Source organism: Borostomias antarcticus (assembly GCF_949987555.1).
Source record: "Borostomias antarcticus genome assembly, chromosome: 12".
In the NCBI taxonomy this organism is placed as follows: Eukaryota; Metazoa; Chordata; class Actinopteri; order Stomiiformes; family Stomiidae; genus Borostomias; species Borostomias antarcticus.
Window position 1 is genome coordinate 3,564,873 of NC_140245.1, and position 21,388 is coordinate 3,586,260.

The window sequence follows — 21,388 nt, forward strand, 5'->3', positions numbered from 1 at the left end:
AGCGCTTGGTCGGTCCCTGAGGCGCGGCTCCTGAACGCTGCCTACTCTCTGCTCCCGACTACCCTTGGGGGAAGGACGACGGAATGGGTGAAGAGCAGGGAACATTTCATGGGCGACTCTCTGTGTGTGTGTGTGTGCGTGCGTGTCCCCATGTCGCCCATTTCACGCGCGCAAACAAGAGTGTGCCGTGTGACGAATAAAGATTTCTCTTCTCTCTAGATATTCTGCCATTTCCCAAGGCTGGGCAGGGCTGAGGGTGCGTGTGTTAGCTGTCCAGTCAGCGGTGAGGGAGACGGGGCAGGTGCATGTCACCCGGCAGGGTACATCCTCGAGCGGGGGGGTCGAGCGGATCGACAGGGCCGAGGGTGAGAGACAGCGAGACGTGGTTTGCTGAGAGAGACGTGTCTCCGCTGGAGGACGTTCGGGGGGAAACATAACACCGCCATACTGCCTGTTCACCGGGCTCAGAATATCAGACGTCGATATGACCCTCCCTGTGACCCTTACACACACACACACACACAGGTACAGACACACAAAACACACAAATACACGCTCACAAGGGCGCAGACACACACAAGCACACACGCATGCGCTGAAGGGTGCACATACAGTACACACAAACGCACACAGATACAGACACACAAAATACAAATACACGCTCACAAGGGCGCAGACACACACAAGCACACACATGCGCTGAAGGGCGCACACACAGTACACACAAACACACACACTCTGACTCATAGGCATGCGGTTCTATCAACCACGACTCATGACACACAGCCATACATCCCGTTGTAAACAATGTTTCCTTGGCAACGGCACTTCTCGTGTTGAGCTGAAAAACACATCGTCAAGTCCTGAGGAAAAACCCACGCGCCATGCCAAGGTTGGGACAGCAAGAGACCTTCAGCAGGACACACACACACACATAACACACACACACACATACTCTGGAACCTTCCACACGGTCCTATTCATTCACTGACTTTAGCGTTGACGTCAGCTTCTTTAATATCATCACCATCATTGTCGTCATCATCATCATCATCCACTTAACTTAAATAATTCATTGTCTATGAGGGGAGTTGACTGGTTTGTCATCGCCTAAATGCGATTTGTTAGTGAAAGACAGTTTGAGGTTAGAAACACAACAAACAACGCCTATTCAACACAATGAGAGCTTAACCTCTACAGACAATGAGATCTGTTGTGTGGCTCAGACCAATGCGCGTGCGCACACACACACACACACACACACACACACACACACACACGCTCTGCACCATGTAGTCCGTTTAAGCTGCTGTGAATGTATGCCTGTGTGTGTGTAGCTCTTTCACGGTGTGTAGCAGTGTGAGTGTGTGTGTGCGTGTGTATGTATGAGAGGTATAGTGTGTGTGTCCTTATTGTATGAGAGGTAGAGAGAGAAAGAGAGGTAGAGATGGGGAGGGATAGAGAGAAAGATTCGCTTTGTGATAGAAAGAGGGTGTGTGTATGTGAGACAGTCTTTCCCAATGTGTGTACATGTGTGTGTGTGTATGTGTGTTATGCTTGACAGGGTGTGTGTGTTATGTTTGATCAGGTGTGTGTGTGTGTGACAGGGTGTGTGTGTGTGTTATGTGTGACAGGGTGTATGAGTGTGTGTGTTATGTGTGACAGGGTGTGTGTGTGTGTGTGTTGTGTGTGACAGGGTGTATGAGTGTGTGTGTGTTATGTGTGACAGGGTGTATGAGTGTGTGTGTGTTATGTGTGACAGGGTGTGTGTGTGTGTTATGTGTGACAAGGTGTGTGTGTGTGAGTGTGTGTGTGTTATGTATGTGTTATGTGTTGTGTGTTATGTGTGACAGGGTGCATGTTTGCGGATGGTATGTGCTCAACTCCACAGAGACACAGAGCATAATGGCCGCCCTTATGGTGTAATGAAAGGGTCATCAGCTCACATTTACACTAGTGTCTCACTAGCTGAGTCATTGTGGTGAAACACACACACACACACACACACACGCAGAACCACACACCGAGGCTCTGCAGTTGCCTGGGTTCTCAGGTAGAACACAGTGGTACCTCTGTTAATCAGGTCATCACGTTCGCGTTGGAACCCCCCGTTCTGCTGAGTCATGTCTGGACATACAGCACACATGGTCCGGCTAGCCAACCAGAAGTAACGCTCAACTCTAAATGTTTAAAAAAAAACGTTGAAGAAACATGATCAGTCCCTCCCCACGGCCGGCGATAAGGACGGTGGGGGATAAAGAGGAAGAGAGAGGCCCAGGGAGAAGACGAGAGCGAGAGACTATCATTAAGAGTTATGGCCTTCTGTCTCTCTCTGGGACGAGGTGGATGGGTTTAAGACCGCGGGGACGTGATGAGCCTGACGACGCAGGTCCAGAAAAACAGCAACGCGGTCGTTCACACACACACACACACACGCACACACACACACACACACACACACACACTTCCTCTTTAAGTGGACCCCTCAGAGCCTAAAATACACAGAGTAACACAGTCGAATCCTCGCTGTCATCGTTATCCAATGGTTATCCAGTGGTTATCCAACGATCGCAGCTGGTGTGCAGATAACACACACTTCTTCAGCCAACGCACTGAAAATACACAAAACATATTTCAGACGCACGTTAAAGCGACCTGAAGACTCGTTGGTTCACCCTGAACTCCTCGCCGCCATTCTGGACTCCATCTAAATCCTAGTATGTTAACGGTCTGAGCACTGCAGGCCACCGTAGCTTACTGTAATGTAGGACATCCTAGTACAGCATGTTAACGGTCTGAACACTGCAGGCCACCGTAGCTTACTGTAACGTAGGACATCCTAGTACAGTATGTTAACGGTCTGAGCACTCCAGGCCACCGTAGCCTACTGTAATGTAGGTGTGACAGGAGAGAGTTCAGTGTGGGGCGTACCCCTGGCACCGAGGTCGTAACACGCCCGTTCAGAATCACCTCTAATGAAGAATCGAGCTGTCAGCAAGACACACACACACACACACACACACACACACTCCTAATCCTGGCCTGAGGACAGGAACCAGACATACAAAAGGGGAGCATGCACACAGATGTGCGCACGCACGTACGCACATACACACACACACAAACACAAACAAACACACACACACACAGAGGAAGACATAACATTCTATTTACATGCAGACTGTAATATGATCAATCAATCAATCAAAGCTTTATTTATATAGCGCATTTCATACCCAGAGGCAACACAATGCGCTTGATATAATACTATGTCTGTAGCTGTTTACCTGTTTACAGTAATTTACCTGTTTACAGTATCTCTGCTGTCATGCTGCTGATTGAAATGTCCTCGAGGATTTCAAAGTTGTCGTTCTACGGTACAATCTGTGTGTGCGTGTGTGTGTGGGTGTGTGTGTGCTACTGTCTAGGCCATTCCATAACCCTCTAACTCACAACAACAACATTCCTCATCATCGCCTCAACAGGGGTGAGGAAAGGAGGTAAGGAGAGGAGGTGAGGAGGTGAGGAGAGGAGAGAGAATATGGTAGGCGAATCTATAAAGACCATTCTATATGAAGGCCCATGTGGCTATCTGCTGCTAATGGAACACAGAATGGTAGCCTGTCCCAGACAGAACCACAACACCACACGTCTGATCTGAAGGCTTCGTAGAACCGTAGTCCGTCTTCTGCCAGAGTTAGAGGTCTGAGTGACTCCAACACGGCCAAAGAGCTTGTTAATAACTAACTTTGCGTGGTGCCTTAACACTTTGAGTAAAAGTGTCTGTTAAACCAACACGTCTTATCAGACAGTACAAACAAAACCATGGCAGACTCCCCCTGACCACAGCACAAACGTCGACAGAATCATTTGGAGGCAAATATCCAAGTAAAACCAATAACCAGTCTATCTCTGTAAACCTCTCCTAGCAGGAGAAAGTATAAAGCTACTTACTTCACGTCTGGGGTCAACAGCAATACAGAGAAAAGTCAAAATCCATTCACTCTGGGTCTCTCCTCTCTCTCTCTCTCTCCCTCTCTCAGTGACTCCCTCTCTGTCAGACACACACACACACAAACACTAAAAACGCACACACACACTCTCGCGCGGGGCAGACAGAGAGCCACCCTCTCTCTCACACACTCTCTCCTCCCGCGACCCCGGAATGCTTGGCAGCTTCCTACAGTACTGAAATACGGGGCTCGCCATATAAGGTAGCGGCGGCTTCACATGTCGCACATAATTTACATGCAGCAGGCGGGGAGTTCACCTTACACAGAACACACACACACACACACACACACACACACACACACATGCACGTAAAACACGCCGCCCTTTTAGGCTGACGACGAGGGCAGGGAGAGAGAGAGAGAGAGAGAGAGAGAGAGAGAGAGAGAGAGAGAGAGAGAGAGAGAGAGAGAGAGAGAAAGTGGTGGTGGGGTGGAAAAGAAGGGAAGAGAAAAGAAGTGCAGAGAGAAATAGCGAGTATTTGATGAAGTTGGCTAGTTAGCCGAGTCCCGCTGCGCTGTGGAGTCAGACGGAGGAACGGAAGAGATGAGTGGGCGAACTATCGATCCACTTCACCGCTTCCTGGAACAACCACGGCCCTCTAAACACACACACACACACAAAACACACACACACATACACACACAGGCGAATGTTGCTGCGACTAGCGCTATACCCTCGGGAAGAGACTATTTCGTGACCTTCTGATTGAAGTCTGGAATGCGCTTAGCCGCGCGCGCGTGTGTGTGTAGGCTAATGAAGACAAGCCACAACAAACAGATGTTAGTCCAGTGACCAGCACACTGAACACAGCTAACAAGCCTGACTTCTAAAAGTCCAGACAGCCGTGGACAGACAGACAGAGAATGCTCTAGATAAAAGGAAGGAAGAGAGAGAGAGAGGGGGGGAAGAGTCAGAGTGGTGCGCGCGAGAGAGAAAACGAGAGATCGAGAGATCGAGAGAGAGAGAGAGAGAGAGAGAGAGAGAGAGAGGGAGGAAATCCTTACCTCTCACATCGCTGTTCGGATTGTGCGCATATCCGCGTCTGTTGACTGTACGTGCGTGTGTGTGTGTGTGTGTGTGTGTGTGTGTGTGTGTTCAGACAGGCCGCGACAGCAGAGCCCCGGGCGCCGGCTGGGCCATTCTCCGGCGGTGAGAGCGAGAGAACCGGCGGACGAGAGGACGAGCGAGCGAATGAACCGACGGCGCAACGAGTGGAGGAGCCGCACGGAGCAGAGCCCTGCGAGGGGCGGGGGTGCGTAGAAGTGTATGTCAGCCCGTGTGTGTGTGTGTCTGTGTGCGGTGCTGTGCTGGCTCCGTGCGCTAGTGCCTACCTCCCTTGCTCCCTGTAGCAGCACGGCGCCGCGCTGCTGTTCGCTGCTGAGGCGAGCGAGCGAGCGCGCGTTGAGTGTGCGTGCGCGTGCGCGTCCGGGTCTGCAGCCTGCGGGGAGCTGCACGCGGGGCGGCGGCGGTAGCAACAGCTGTGGAGGAGGAGGAGGAGGAAGAGGAGGAGTGGAGAGAGAGAGGGGAGGAGGAGGAGAGAGAGGGGAGTGTGGGGGGGAGGAGAGGAGGAGGAGGAGTGGATGGCAGGAGGACAGGAGAGGAGGAGGAAGAGGAGGAGTAGGGGGTAGCGCTGACGGCACTGAACACACAGATCCTGCAGTCTCTCCGCAACTCCTCGCTCCCTCCCCCCGTCTCTCCCTCCCTCCCTCTCTTCGTCCCTCCCTCCCTCTCTTCGTCCCTCCCTCCCTTCGTCCCTCCCTCTATCCACCGGCTGGCCACGCCCCCTGAATCAACACCAGGAAGTGGTGGCTCTGTTACAGGCCCTCCTTCTCCTGACAGACGGAGGAGGGAGAGAGGGAGGGACGGAAGGGGAGAGAGAGAGAGAGAGAGGGAGGGAAGGAAGGAGAGAGGGAAGGAAGGAGAGAGAGAGAGAGAGAGGGAGAGAGGGAGGGGGGAAATGAGTGAAAGAGGGTAAAGAAAATGATCCTGGAGGACAGGACGAGAAGGAGAGATTAAACAGGAAGTTTTAGACGACGCAAATAGCCGAACAGGGTCAGAGAGAGGAGGAGAGAGATAGAGGGAGAGAGAGAGAGAGGGAGAGAAAGAGAAGACTGGAGGAGGAGGGGAAAAGGACGGAGCGCTGGCATCGGAAAACAGTTGGAAAAGAATAAAAAGCTTAAGGGGGGAACGAGGGATGAATTATGGAAAAAATTACAGAGGTTGAGACAGATTAGTCCTGGCTTCTGTCCTGGTCCTGCTCTCTCTCTCTCTCTCCCTCTGTCTCTCCGCTGTGGCATGCAACCCACACACACACACACACACACACACACACACACACACACACACACACACAAGCACACACACCATGAGCTATCCCAAAAATTCAAACCTCCACCCACCTGATACTCCGGACATATTCAGGCAAACTCTCAACGTATTCAAAAGAATTCCAAACACTATTTGAGCGAAGCCAGAGAGCCGGGGGGGGATCAGGCCTCTTATGCTAGATCACGACCTGCCACCGCAATATCCGGCAGCCATGGAGATCCAGTCACCCCCTCCCACATCCTAGTCCCCCCCCCCCCCCTTAAATGTTCAAAACGTCTTACCAGACATGTACTTTCATAGCACATCTGTTACTTCATGAGGAGTACAAACACGATCATTCTATCAAAGGTGTTTTTTATTATTTTTATTTTTACGATGGTATAACGCTCGGTTGTCCTTGTGTTGGCAGTTCTACTATGGAGGACAACCAGTTTAGTAAGAGTGTGTACATGTGTTGCGTGTGTGCGTTCGTTTGTGTTGGCATGCGTCTGTGTTGGTGTGCGTGTGCGTGTTTGTTTGTGTTGGCATGCGTGTGTCTGTGTGTGTGTATGTTTTCCTGTGTGTGTGTGTGTGTGTTTGTGTTGGCGTATGTGTGCGTGTGTTTGTCTGTGTTGGTGCGTGTGTGTCTGTTGGTGTGCGTGTGTGTGTTTGTTCATGTTGGCGTGTGTTTGTGTATGTGTGTTGGTATGTGTGTTTGAGTATGTTTGTGTGTTTGCGTGTGTTTGTGTATGTGTGTGTGTTTGTTTGAGTGTGTGTGTATGTGTGTGTTTATATGTGTTTGTGTGTTTGCGTGTGTTTGTGTGCATGTGAGTATGTGTGTGTGTATGTGTGTGTTTATATGTGTGTGTGTGTGTGTGTGAGTATGTGTGTGTTTGTTTGAGTGTGTGTGTTTATCTGTGTGTGTGTGTGGGCCTGCTGGAGGCTGGTTCTTGTCCAGACAGGGAGAACAGCAGGTCAGCGCTGTGTATCACGCAGCTTTGTAACCAACGCTCCTCAAGAGCACAGAGCAGCCGGCCCACTACAGCTGAGCCTATAGCTCTTCATTTCCTGTGGTAGGATTATGAATCCTGTATGCAATATCATCCTCCCACACACACACACACACACACACCCATCTGGATCCATATGGATATGTCTCTGAATGCCCCGCCGCCCCCTCTCTCTCCTCCAGAGGCCTCTGTCTAGCTCCGGTCTGGTGATAAGTCTGATGTAATTTTCACAGCCAGGCCGAAGCCCTGGGTGACAATCTGTAACAGGACAGCTAGAGCTGCAAAGACAGGCCCCCGGTACACAACACGCCCCCGGTATGGGACACGCCCCGCCTCCCAGCCCCCGGTACACAACACGCCCCCGGTATGGGACACGCCCCGCCTCCCAGCCCCCGGTACACAACACGCCCCCGGTATGGGACACGCCCCGCCTCCCAGCCCCCGGTACACAACATGCCCCCGGTATGGGACACGCCCCGCCTCCCAGCCCCCGGTACACAACACGCCCCCGGTATGGGACACGCCCCGCCTCCCAGCCCCCGGTACACAACATGCCCCCGGTATGGGACACGCCCCGCCTCCCAGCCCCCGGTACACAACACGCCCCCGGTATGGGACACGCCCCGCCTCCCAGCCCCCGGTACACAACACGCCCCCGGTATGGGACACGCCCCGCCTCCCAGCCCCCGGTACACAACACGCCCCCGGTATGGGACACGCCCCGGCCGCCTCCCAGCCCCCGGTACACAACACGCCCCCGGTATGGGACACGCCCCGCCTCCCAGCCCTCGGTATGGGACATGCCCCGCCTCCCAGCCCCTGGTATGGGACACGCCCCACCTCCCCCATCTATCTATCTATCTATCTATCTATCTGTGTGAAAAGTGACTCTGAGGAAAAAGGGGAATTTGATAGCCAGTGCAGACGGATGGACCACCTCCTCCTACCAGGAAGCTGCCCGGCTCTCATCCCACACATCACAGCAAGAGGATCACATAAAGGAGAGAGAAGCCAAAATGGCCGCCCTTCTGTCGAGTTGCACCGTGTGGCTCCTCCATGCCTGACTCTGTCACTGAGGCCAGGTCATTCTGACCCAGGATGGAGGGGGATTGGGGGGTGGCTTCGCGTCGTCTCGGAGGAACAGGGTGATTGATGCTGTCCTGGCTCCGTCCGAGACCAAAAACTCTCCCTGAGATCTGGGCTCGCTGTGAAACTCAGACACTGACGTGGAATTTCCCCCCTCTCTCTCTCGATCCCCGCTTCTGACATCACACCAATGCTTCACATAGGCTACATGCATTCTGGTTTATCTCTCTCTCTCTCTCTCTTCCTCACATCCCTCTCTCTGCCCCATATCCCCCTCTCTATCCCATATCCCCCTCTCTATCCGACTTTCACTTCCTCTCTTTTTTTCTTTTTTTTTTACATCCATCTCTTCATCCCCCTCTCTTTACTCCATCCCTTCTCCCTGTTCTCCGTGACTTCATCCGGACTCCCTCTGTCCCCCTCCGCCTCGTGGCCCCGGGGGTTAGTCCGCGACGTCACCAGGACGCACATTCACCCCCGGAAATCCCCGACCGAAGGCATCGCTTCAGACCGCGGGTTCGCGGCTCCCAGATGCTTGAACGATTTCAACCTTTTTTTAAAACGGCACTTTTCCACACAGTAATTGTTGGTCTGAAACGAGCGGCTTGATTAGGAGTTCCCGTTTTCAGCACATGATCTCATTGTGCTTTGAATTCGGCTTCCCCCTTCCTGAAATTCGGCTTCCTCCGTGCGGAGCGATTGTAATACTTAAGACGGTCGGTCGGGGGGGGAGAGTTTGTCTTCGCAACATTCAGGTGCGCTTCAGGCCTTTGCGTCATAAACCGCCACCCTGCGGTTGAGAAACGGTTGCTGCGTTGCTAATTCCAATTTCGAAAGCAGGCAGTGTCTGTCTGTAGCAAGCGTTAACTGATAGGGAACAGGAAGGTGTGTGTGTGTGTGTTCGTGTATGTGTGTGTGTGTTTGCGGTTGTGAAAGCACCCAATCAGAACATAGGCTACAGAATGCTAACTGAGAGAATGAAATAGAACTGGTGCAACCTTTATCTCTATCTCTTTCTCTCACTCTCTGTGTGTCTGTGTTTTTGTCCCTTGGTGAACATGGTGCGTTTGTGTGGTTGTGCTCAACGCTCCGCTATTTCCCAGCCATCTGTAAATGACCCTGGCTAGCTGATGTGAACTCTCACTCCACTGGGGAAATGTCCTAGAGACTTTATGAGCCAAACTATGACGGCCCATCTATCATCAACGACACACACACACACACATGCATTACAACCCTATTACAGACCATCTCACACAGCGTCAAAGACCACAGCTGAGCCGTGGTCGACGTCAGCCATTTCACAACATTTCTGGTTCAAAGTTGTGAGACGCCGGAATAGAGATGAGATCTGTGCACTAGGCTCAAAATGGCTGCCGAGACTGTGTTTGTCGCACACCCCTCCTCAGTTGACGGTTGAGTCACAAGGTCCCAGCGAAGGCTACAGCGAATAGGCCTACACTGGATATCTAGTTGTTGACTTCAAACGTAAACAATGAAAGTTAAAGACTGATGAAAGACAAAAACAAAACGTTTTGAGGAGCGAGAGACCAAAACTGGAAACAGTCAGCTTTAAAAAAAAAAGTCAAACATTTTCCCAGCAAACAACACTTTTATGGTACGGTATGTTAGTCTGAAGTTGTGTTTCGCGTCGCCGTGTTGTAATTCTTAGGCTGTCTCTGCACCACTGACGCAGTCAGAGGAAACAGGTGCAAAGACAAGCTGACAGGTTTGAAATATGGAGAGAGGAAATAGCATAACTGAATTGTCCCCAACTGACATCAGCGAGCAAGCTCACACACGTACGTAGGCCTACGCACACACACACACACACACACACACACACACACACACACACACACCAGCACACTTGTTAGTGCTGCATATTCAGCCTCCTGGCTTATCTCTGTGATAACATGAAAACACATGGGAACACCCTTTGCAAAGAGGAACATTTCCGTTGGCCAATCCAGTGGCCGTGTCTATTCAGGTCAGCGACAATTTGAATATAATATAGAACCATTCACAAACGCACTTATAGACACACACACACACACACACACACACACACACAGAATGACTCTCTCTGAGTAACTTTGAAAAAACGATCAACAACTGACAAGTAGAGATGTACAGCATAGCTACTGTAACAGGCTTTCATAGATAATTTCAATTTCATCGTAGATAACCAAGACAACGAGGAAAATGTAGATGTTACAGTCCGATCCACTAAGGGAAAAGTCTATCATTTGACACCGTGTACAGATGGTCGTGGCTGTAGAGCAGCAGACATTCTACAGGCGCTGAACAGACTGTGTGGTTCTATAACCAGCCTAATGACACACAGAGACGAACAGTAAAACAAGACATACGTGAGACATATTATTCCCCTGACTCTAGGTCAGGTTCTGTTCTGGACCCCCTGGAAGCCATGACACCCCGGGGTAGCTCGTGGGTTTCTCTTACCTGTGTGTCGGTCTAGCGCTGGCACACCACTGGGACCGACGAGGCCACGCCAACACAGGTCACGGCGCCGCGCAGTGCATTATGGGCCAAACGCACATCTCTCTCTCTGTCTCTCTCTCTCTCTCTCGCCACCTACAGCGTCATGTCACCACGGCGCCTGGGCCGACAACCAACCATCACTGCGCAACGCCAGGTCACCATGGTAACCGCCCCAATCTCATTTCCATCTTTTGCTTACATTATCTGCCGCTACCAAATATGGCGATGCTCTTTACGTCACCCCGCCCCCTTCTGTGTTTTAAAAAGTTTCAACTTCCTCTTTCTTCTGTATCACACAGCAGTGTGTGTGTGTGTGCTGTGTGCGTTCATGCATGCCTGTGTGAAATGAGGAAGTCCCACTGACATCTGACCAGTTTGCAGCGTTGGAGATAAGGAGTGAATCAACTTGACACAGGAAGTAGGGTGGCGTGGTGGTGCGGCCAGGCGTTTAGGAGCTCACACGGGGGAGGTCATCACATCTCGAGGTTATCAGCCCGCCAGGTGGCCTATCACGCGCTCTCGCTTACCACAGCTAGAGGTTCCTCTTCCGGGGGGGTGGGGGTGTATGTATCAGTCTCATCAGTCAAACTGTCAGCAGAATGGAGACTACAGGACCCAGCAGGCCACACAGCAGAACACAACAACACAACAATACAACAACACAACACAACACTGAGGAGGTGGAAAGGAAGGGAGAAAGAGAGAAAGAAAAACAGACAGAAAGAAAAACAGACAGAAAGAAAGAAAGAAAGAAAGAAAGAAAGACAGTGTGTATGTGTGTGTGTGTGTGTGTGTGTGTATGTGTGTTTATGGTGTGCTTGTGTGTTTGTGTGTGGATATGTAGGGAGAGAGAGAGAGAGGAAGTCAAAAAGACAGAGTGTAAAGTGGTCCCCCATAACCTACTACTGTTATAATCCATCACCTACTAGATAGGCACTGTTATTTTTGTTTTACACCTTACTACTGTGGCTATAATCCATCATCGACTTTAACTTGCCTGTGAAAGTGTAGCCAGAGCCGTTCACTGGGCTGGGCTGGGCTGGGCTGGGCTGGGCTGGGCTGGGCTGGGCTGGGCTGGGCTATGCTATGCTATGCTATGCTATGCTATGCTATGCTATGCTATGCTATGCTAGGCTAGGCTAGGCTAGGCTAGGCTGGGCTGGGCTAGGCTGGGTTAGGCTGGGCTGGGCTGGGCTGGGTTAGGCTGGGTTAGGCTGGGCTGGGCTGGGTTAGGCTAGGCTGGGCTGCAGTGGCCTTCCCTTCTCAGGGCTGTGGGGCTACGGGTGTCTGGGGATTGGGAGTCAATGAGAGCAGACCTAATTTAGCCTCCCCCCCTCCCGCCTTCTCTTCTCCCCACTCCTCCCCTGCTGCCTGCCAGGAACCAGAGTGAGACTCCTTCCCTTTTTAGGCTCCCTGGACGCCGCCGGCTGCAAACGCCGTAAGCGCATTCCTCCTCTGCAACACCAAGGAGCTGGAGAGAGAGAGAGAGCGGGAGGGAGAAGAGGAGAAGGGGAGAGTGAGGGAAGGAAGGAGAGAGAGAGAACCTGAGAGGAAGAGAGAGAAAGAGAGAGAGAGACAGAGAAAGAGTAGAGAAGGAAGACATTATTGAATTGTCGGGTTGTTGTAGTATTAGTATTGTCAGGTTCTTGTAGTATTACTGTAGTATTGTCAAGCTGTTGTAGTATTACTGTAGTATTATCGGGTTGTTGTAGTATTAGTATTGTCAAGCTATTGTAGTTGGCATGTGTCTATCAAGGGCTATCCTTCATGTACAATATAAACTGTTACAAAAGTGTGTACTAGAACACCCTGCTGTGCAATTATAATATTAAAGTCGCACTGAAATGAAAAAAGCATTCTGTCCCATTTTGGTTCACATTATTGGTCATAGTGTTCACCTATTCAACGATGTATGCCAAACAAATTTCAAAATTCGACTTTTGTTGTAATCTTATATCAAAGTATATAATTTCTTACTTCCTGGAAAACGGTAGGTCACGTGCAATGACGGCAACAGGTACCTTAGATTTTAGGCCAATAATCTCACGACATTCACCCATCAATCAACGCTATCCTTCTATCGAATCTGTCTAAAGTTCTTAAAACCCGTCCACTTGTCAATGTTCCAATCAAATTCCTCTAAACATTATGTCCCACCCTCATAGCTTGTTTGCGTCGGAAATACGTCAAACTACGGAAGTTAGTTGATCTCAAACGTCCGTTTCAGTGCGACTTTAATATTCTCAGAAATCCTTTCACACTTCCAAAGCTATCATGTGGTGCATGATGGGCTTTCAGTGATATTTGACTTTCTGAAGGAGCTGTCTCTTCTATTCTAGATCATTAAGGTGGGATCATTTGAAGGATTTGCTCTGCACCAGAAATCATATTCATATCTAATATCATAGATATAATATTACTAATAGGACTAAGAGACCTTCTGTTCTGCTGTGACAGAAACTCTTGGGCCCAGTCAGAATCAAGGCGCTGTCATATCTCGCCTCCGCATCCCTAATGAGCCGGGACTGATCAGAGATTCTATTCTAGTCCAATCACGGCTCAGAGATTCTATTCTAGTCCAATCACAGCTCAGAGATTCTATTATAGTCCAATCACGGCTGTTCTCTCAGCCCGGCCCCAGGGCCCTGCCATGTCAGATCCTGGCCACGCTCGCCGTAACCAGACACAGGTTGTCTCCGCCCCAGCGGGACCTGGCCTTTATCAGCGATACGTCTGGATCTGAATATGAATCTGTCTCTTCCCCCAGGAGAGGAACGTGTCTCATGAAATCAGTTCCCTTCTAAGAGCATTCCGCAGTAATGGGAAGCCATCCGTACACGCATGCAAAAACGGACATTCATGAAATAATGAGTTGAGGTTGTTGCTAATCATTCAAAAGTGTTTAGCCTTGCCTAACTGCAGGGAGTTATCATTCATCCAATTACAGAGGAATGGCATGGGAAGGAGCTGCCAGGTCAGAGGTCAAAATCTGAGGATGAATGTGTCAAGGATCTAGGTTTTAAGTCAGGAATGAATGTACCAATCAAGAATGCTTTCCGTTCAATACGAAAATTAATAACATGTTCTGTCCAATAATGTGAATTCAATCCACAAGGCTAGGATGGGACTTCAAAGACGGACATCTGTGAAAACAGCCGACTCTGCCCGTCGAACGTAATAGAAATGTCACGGTTATCGTCCATGACTGGGGATGTGTTTCAAAAATGCTGTAACTGGATTAAATGGGGATTGTGGAATTGTGTCTCTATCGGTGATCTGTCCCGATGTTTCACATCACGATCGTGACGATACATTTATCATTTATCATCACAATCCACCTAATACTAATACTATCATATACTACACCTAATACTATCATTGAAGACACTGATCACGTGATCCACCTAATACTGATACTATCATGTACTATACCTAATACTAATACTATCATTGAAGACACTGATCACATAATCCACCTTATACTAATACCATCATGTACTATACTATCATATACTATACCAATACTAATACTATCATTGAAGACATTGATCACATAATCCATCTATACTAATACTATCGTACTATACTATCATATACTAAACCAATACTAATACTATCATTGAAGACGTTGATCACATAATCCACCTAATACTAATACCATCATACTACAGTATACTATCATATACTAAACCAATACTAATACTATCATTGAAGATGCTGATCACATAATCCACCTAATACTAATACCATCATACTATACTATCATATACTATACCAATACTAATACTATCATTGAAGACACTGATCACATAATCCATCTAATACTAATACTATCATGTACTATACTATCATATACTATACCAATACTAATACTATCATTGAAGACACTGATCACATAATCCACCTAATACTAATCCTATCATACTATACTATCATATACTATACCAATACTAATACTATCATTGAAGATGCTGATCACATAATCCACGTCATGAATAAGAAACAGGATTAGACACGCTGGGGTTGGGAGCTCTAACCCCCCCCCGCCGCCCCCCCCCCCCCCCCCCAAAGCCCCCTGAACCCTGTCTGTGGTGCTAGGGATATCCCTATTCATATCTCCATAATCCCATTACTGAACGGTGAGCACACTCCCTCTCCTCTGTGCTGGCCCAGGACACCCCTCAGCATAGTGAAATGCAGGAGGATATTTATACACGAGGAGAGACCGCCTTCAGACCAGCCGTTTGACCAGACGATCGCCTGGTGTCACATGATAGGTCTCTTTCACCGCCGGCTCATCATGGATGTGTACATGTCTGACATGTCTGTAACCTATACCCATCCCAGCCCTTCTGTCTTCTTAAAGGAGCAGTTCCGTACTTAGCATCATAAGCCCTGTTATAAGGTTATTTACGATCACATACTGTATATTAACATTTTGACGAATTGTGCATTCTTGAGATATTAGTGCTCATTGTTCATGTCACTGGCTAAGTACACAATGGATCTCTACGGGCATATAGAATATCCTTCAAAAAACACCATAAACTCTCGTTTTCAAAGACAGGAAACTCACCGAGCTCACTGCCCAAGACCGCTAGTGAGCAACAGAAAACTACAAACTATCCGAAACACATCAGAAGTAGCCCTATCTCTGGTTTCCGGCTGCGGATGAATCTAAACATCTTGACTTTGATGTCTAAACGAGTCAATGGATTTAATAAAACAATAAATAAAAACAGATACGAAGCATACTTTGCGACAATTTTTATGTCAGAACATCAGCGGACCCCATTTTTGTGGGGTCAACCACACTCACTTCTTCTCTATCGGTTGAGGCTACGAATTCGCTGGTCAAAAACTTCACCAAAGTCGAACTCCGCGCGGAGCGAAGATGCAAATTTGCTCCGCCCCTGGAAGCGAATGTTTTATTCCCCCATTCGCTCGGGTCGCCGGTGTTAATTTCATGCTTATATGACCGCGTCACGCGGGGCCCTGAGGTAACCTGACAAGCCCAGGACAGGCTATATTAGGGGTTTAGTGGGTTCCGTAGTCACACGCTATCGCAGTGCTGATTCTGTGTTACATCAACGCATCGGGACCACATTGCGAACGGCCATGGCTGGGGGCCGGGGACCAGGGGCCCGGGAGCAGGGGCCAGGGAGCGGGGGCCAGGTAGCGGGCCGGGTCTCTCTAGGACACGCTGGGGTGACTTCCAGGGCACGTCTGTCAGGCAGGTGTCCTGCTCAGCCTCAGGGAGAGGGAGGCCGTCGGACGGGGGGCCCGGGGAGAGGAGAGGGCTGGGGTGGGGTGGGCGAGGGGGGGCTGTTTCTAAAATACAGCCACCAGGCCGTGACCGTGGGGCCAAGCCAGCCTCTCCGGGGTCACACGAGGGAGGCGGGAGTGGCGGCTCTCGCATGCACAACCACTTAGACCCCGAGCATTTTCCATCACCCTTCCTACAGTGCTACGCCAGACGACCAGACACTTTGTAGCCTAGCAACGGCTGAACTCAACATGGCACCTCCTGTAATTCCGAAACCAAGCGCCAGATATAATTATATCTCTGCCTGGCCAATCACGGACGTCCCTGGGCCATAAATAACAGGCTGCTCCCCCACAGAGCTCCAGTGTGCCCCAAAAGTCAACAAACACTTTCTACAGTAGCATCATTAACGAAGGCCTACTATTGGATTCACTTAGCTGAGAGAGAGAGAGAGAGAGAGAGAGAGAGAGAGAGAGAGAGAGAGGGAGACAGAGAGGGAGGCATTGAGAGAAATAGAGTTGAGGAAGAGAGAGAGGGAGGGAGGCAGAGAGAGGGGGAGAGACAGACAGAGAGAGAGAGGGAAGGAGGGAGGAGGAGAGATAGAAGAAAAACAAATGTAGCCTATCATTACTGAGTCATAATGATGGAGGGGAGCTGTTGGAGGACTGGAGCTATGGGCTAGCCGCTAAGGCCATAAAGGCTTTTCAAAAAATGTAAATGACCATTTAAACGACTGAGGAATTGCCTTATTTGTCAATGTTTGAAACACGAGCACACTTGGTCATTAACAACAGGCTTAAAGACTGACATGTTTCTAATACGAGGAGCAACATAATTACTCTAAATGCCTCTTCAAAACAACTCCTATTTTGTATCTTTGTAGGCGTACTGTGGCAGCGGAAGTATGTTATCTTCAAAAACTGCTTACGAAGTCTCACAAATATGACTAGAATGCTGACAATTTCAGCTACTGTGGTCTTCAGTGGTAGTATCATTGCCATATACAGTAGGCTATGTCATCTCACTCCAGAGAAGCTAATGTTTCACGGTTAATTACTCTGTGACATTAATGACTATATAGGGACACCGTATAACCTCAAATTCTGTGGAACAGCCCCACCACTCAAACCCTACTTTTTAGGTTTACGACCAATATTGAATTCCACCCCGAGACATTTACCCCCCGCGCGATTTAAGGTGAGTAAAAAGTTGTTGTTTGTTTACCAACAGTGGGAGGTAAACAGTTACGGTCACAAGCACTATCACAAAACATCACATGAGGTGTGTGGTGGCAGGAGTTACTGTGTGTGGACACTGGTCTTCTGGGTACAGGGTTAGGGAATATAAATAGTTAGAGTGGTGCCTGAAGATGATGTTATTACTCTGTTATAATAACATGTGCTCCGCCAAGCTCTTTCTGACTTCTATCTCGTGCACTAAGCACGTCTTAATTATTCTAAATAAGACTTGTACAGATAACCTCTTTACCTCGTCTTACTGTTAATATTCCCTGCCAATAACAAACGGCTGAGATCTATATGGTCATTCCCAGTGTACAGTGTGTCTGGTGGGACTGTTCTTCACTCCTCTGCTCCAAAACACTGGATGTCTAAAACACTGTCTATATCCAGGAATGTCGTTAATTACAGACTACCTATTCTAATTGACGATTGTACAATAGCCTACATGTAAGCCTACTCCACAGGCTGTCTTTAAAAAAAATAAGAGACTGTTCTTAATTGGTTTACCTGCTAAATAAAGGTGTATAGTGTTTATTTTCCTCACTAGGCCTATAGGCCTATAATAAAACGCTCTGGTGGCTGTATGGGTGACAAGACCGTCTGCAGGACAACATTCAGGCCTGTACTTTAACTGTACTTTTTAAACCATCTTGGAAGATTACTGATGTCAATAACTTTCCATGTATGCCCGTGTTTAATATCAGCGCTACCGCAGTCATAACTAAGTGCACCCCCGCTGTGTCCCAGCGTCGAGTCACACCAGTAGAATCTAGGCTACCGGGTAGATCCCCGCTGAGTGCACCGGAGGACGGACACCGCTGATAGGACCGAAGAAGCCCTTTGCACTTATGAGATAATAAAAACAGATGTGTCCTACATTTCTGACGCCACTACCCTCCTCTAACTTTCCCTGGGCGTCTCTCGCATGCCGAGGTGACAATTTCTGGACTGCAGTGTGACGTACGTGTCCGTGTCTCCGTTTCTCCCCTCTTTGGTAGGACAGACCACCATTGCCTGGTTGATTTTATTGGTCGTTAGAGCATTATGTGCCGCTTTCATTTTCTTCGGCCATAACTCATTTCAGGGTTATAGGATGGGCCATATTGTCATGATGACATACTAGCTTTGAAAATAGGTCATGAATTCACAGTTAGGCTAAATGGATGACAGGGAAATCTCCCAACAGTGTAACATCCCTAAACCAAACCAATAACAATCTATCAATCATGATCCCAGCATTTAACGCTAGTGGGGACAGGAGGGGATAGAGAGCTCGTTATAGCTGCATCAGCTGAATGCGGTAAACTGGCCACAATGTGCTAGTCTGTATTCTCCCGAAGCTTTCGTTCTCTCGGCTTAAATTGGGACAACAGGCTACATCCCTGCTTCAAGGTCGACACCACCAGTGCCAAATTCAATTAGTCTCCAGTAGGCTACCGTTGGCACCGTGTCAAAGTGACTTAAAACGATGAGTCCGACATAGGCCTATATTGTCATGATTTCCGTCTAATCTAATGGCAGTGCTTTTGCAACAGTGTGGCAACGCCAGAAAGGACATACATCTATTTTATGCAATCTTATTTGTACAAAAACGGCTATAGAGAAGGCTGTAGTCTATGTAATGTCTCTTCGCTGGCTGGCTTACCTGGTCGGTGATGCAGGGCGGAGGTGAGTCAGTCAGGGTGCAGTCAGCCATGGAAATATAAAGCACACCACACTGCCACCCACAGGCACACATAGGTATTACAAGCCAGTAACCATTGGACATAATAACGAAGGAACTGTTAAATGTATTTTAATGTGTCTGCTGGTGTGTGCTGCTTAGCATACAGCAGGATACACTTTAGAGTAGAGTTTTCTGCTTTGTATCAATTTTACTCCTGCTCATTTATGTAAGATATCTGTTTGCATCACTGTCTGCCACATTTGCATAACTGCCTATCATCGTGTAACTGTGTATCCCGGCTCAGTTTCTGGTGTTGACTCAGACCAGTGTGGTGTTGCTGTGTGGGTCATTAGCTATCAGCAGGGTGACCGTTTTCACACTGTGGAATGGGAGGAACTTGGCGCATGTGTGACAGAGTTGCAACCGTGCTGCTCTGCTCTCAGAGGTTGGCCGCACACTAAGGCGCTGACTGAGGACCTCCGGCCACTCCGGTCACTCCGGTCACAACAACAAGACGCTGCTGAGGTCAGGGGACCATGAATGGGAGGAGACGACGGGATCAAGGCAAAATGGTGGCCGGCTCATTTCAAGGCAGTGACGAAACAATACAACGGGCGTGCAACATTTTGTTCATGTAGGCTGCTGTATGGGTCTGTCTCCGGAAGGTTCCTCCGGAAGGAAGGAAGGAAGGTTCCTCTGGCTGTGTGAGCTGTTTGAGTGAGTCTGTCCTGGAAGGCCACCTCTGTCGATGGTGTCTGTGTGCGCGTGTGTGTGTTAGTCTCATTAACCACCATTAGCTCATTAACCAGGTCATGGATGTCACTCTGCTTGTGACAGAGGGATGGAATGAGTACCCCCCCCCCCCCCCCCCCTCCCCCCAGGATTGAAGAATCAATGGCCGGAAAACTTGGCCTTGTTCTGCAGTCGTCTTGCCGGCTCCACAGAGATTATCTTGACCCGACGGCAACATTTTGTAGTTTTAAGTTTATAAGATAGCCTACAGGGCTAGTTTATAATACATTATATCAAAGACAAAGAACAAGTTGTACAAGTGTTCTTTTTTGTTCATTTATTTGATTAATAAATCTCCTCCTCCTCCTCCCTGTCAGAGAGAGCGCCAGAGAGACCGCCTCCTCCTCCTCCTCCCTCTCTCAGCCGGAGAGAGAGCCAGAGAGACCTCTCGTTCAAAGAAAAGTAACTTTCATGACAGAAAAACAAACCTCTTATCGCCTGACCCACTGTTCTTGAGCTGGAGGGCCTGCAGCCTGTTTCCACCAGCTGCCTCTGAGTCCAGGTAGATGGAGCCGTAGAGAGCAAACACCCTGCGGCCCTGGTAATCCTCCATGTCCACTCTCAGCTTTATCTATCACAGGTGGTGGTGAGACTCTCCAGACCTGAAGCCACTCAAAATACAGAAAGACATATGAGATAGAGGGACAGACAGACAGACAGACAGACAGACAGACAGACAGACAGACAAGACAAGACAAGACAAGACAAGACAAAAAAGATACTGTACGCTGAATCTGTGCTGTTTTTGACAATAGTAAACATGTCTACCTCCCCTGTGCTAATGAAAACAACTGCCTCGAAGACAAGGCAGAAAAATATTGGTCTGGCCATTTCAACTGGCATACACTGTCATCTCACAGTCACATGCTTGTATAGCACTCATATCATCGTCAAATGTCTATTTCCAAAGCAAGGAGCCACACAAAGAAACGTACACACATATTTTCATCTTCTGTGTCTGAAGTAGGCCAAGTTTCAGCAGAGCCAGGAGGCCAGGAAAGGGGGGCCTTATTAAACTGCCTTCACTGCACAAGTGGTGGACAAGTGTGGGAAATTGAGAGTTTTGAGTTTTCAATTAGGGGATGGAATAGGATAGGCGGGCGAACTTTAATGGAACTGGTTATGGCAAAATGTGTGTAGCCTAAATACTGAGTGGTCTTTAACACTGGATAGACTACTACCATGTGAGAATGACTACGACAGTGCAGTAGACCTATGCACTTTCCTTAGTAGATTGCCTGTCGGTGCTTTACGTTGACAGAACGGATAAATATTTAACTCGAGGAGGGAAAGTGGTAGGCATCGGGTCGCGGGGAAGAAAATGACACGCTCCCCGAGTGGGTCATGTGACTATGTTTATCAAAAGTGTGCTGGTAGCTTTATCTGGAGTGGAGTTGACAGACCTGAGACTACCCCGTCTGTTGCAATAGGCTTGATCAATCACACGGACGCTTATTAAAAATGAATGGACAAGCAAACTGATTGAATTTTTAAGTGAAGG

The 21,388-nt window shown here is 48.9% G+C and overlaps 1 protein-coding gene across 5 annotated transcripts in view; it reads right to left on the minus strand.

Annotated features, from left to right (window-relative positions):
* The window catches only part of mbnl1 (muscleblind-like splicing regulator 1), a 48,509-nt gene extending 43,222 nt beyond the window's left edge, over positions 1–5,287 (minus strand). For 4 of the 5 annotated variants that reach the window (XM_084446815.1, XM_084446814.1, XM_084446813.1 and 1 more), the window contains exon 1: positions 5,019–5,287. The gene's annotated coding sequence lies outside the window, so the exon portion shown is untranslated. Of the gene's footprint in view, positions 1–3,954; positions 4,022–5,018 lie in introns of those variants that run through there. The other variant, XM_084446811.1, reaches the window with a different exon arrangement.
* Positions 5,288–21,388: the final 16,101 nt, after the last annotated feature.